The sequence below is a fragment of the Phalaenopsis equestris genome, unplaced genomic scaffold (genome assembly GCF_001263595.1).
Source record: "Phalaenopsis equestris unplaced genomic scaffold, ASM126359v1 Scaffold000002, whole genome shotgun sequence".
NCBI lineage: Eukaryota > Viridiplantae > Streptophyta > Magnoliopsida > Asparagales > Orchidaceae > Phalaenopsis > Phalaenopsis equestris.
This window is the reverse complement of record NW_018164444.1, coordinates 48,075,811-48,076,570: the sequence shown is the minus strand read 5'-3', so window position 1 is coordinate 48,076,570 and position 760 is coordinate 48,075,811.

Here is a 760-nt window from a genome sequence, read left to right as displayed (position 1 = left end):
CTAAAACAAACCAACCAGTAAACCCTAGTTTGATAAGTTTGATTTGCAAACACCCTAATCTTTTATTAATCAAGTAATTTGAAAACTGACAACAACAAAGATCGAAGTATCAGAAAGCATTGTGAGTTGATTGCAGCATAACGTAACAAGAGAAGATATCGGGAGCTGTAAGGTTTCAAAAATTTATCATACTTGCTTGGCTATCTTCGACCAACCTCATGCGACAAAGAGAGACGAAGAAGCACTGCAGAGACAGCGAAGCACTGTGACAACAACAAAACCAGGTTTCGGCCTTAAATCCCGTGATTCGGTGGACTTGGTGAATTCGGGGAGCATGCTTAGCACGAAAAAGACGTTGAGTTAACTTCCTCGATGGTTTTGGATAAGAGAGGAGCTGAAGGAGGAGAATAATGGGAGTTTTGGGTCTCTGCAAGCCCGCGATCCCGTGACTCCTGTCGCTGCGTTCTCAGCTACCTCCAATCGCGACTGTATTGCGACGAAGGCAATGATTTTGGGCAAGGTAAAAAGAAGGCACGGGGGAAAAAGCGCATCGATGAAGCTAGGCCGCGGGTGATGGCTCGCTTTCCTCGTTCGCACCAAACCGCGGGAAGCGACGGCGGCATTGCCGCCCCAAACGGGGGAAACTCCTCCGCTACCCCAAATGCATCCTTAGTTGTCAATCTAACTTCAACAAGTTGAAAAAAGTTTGTGCATGCCCCTTAACCCCATGATCATCGCATTGGAGAGATTACCAAAAGAA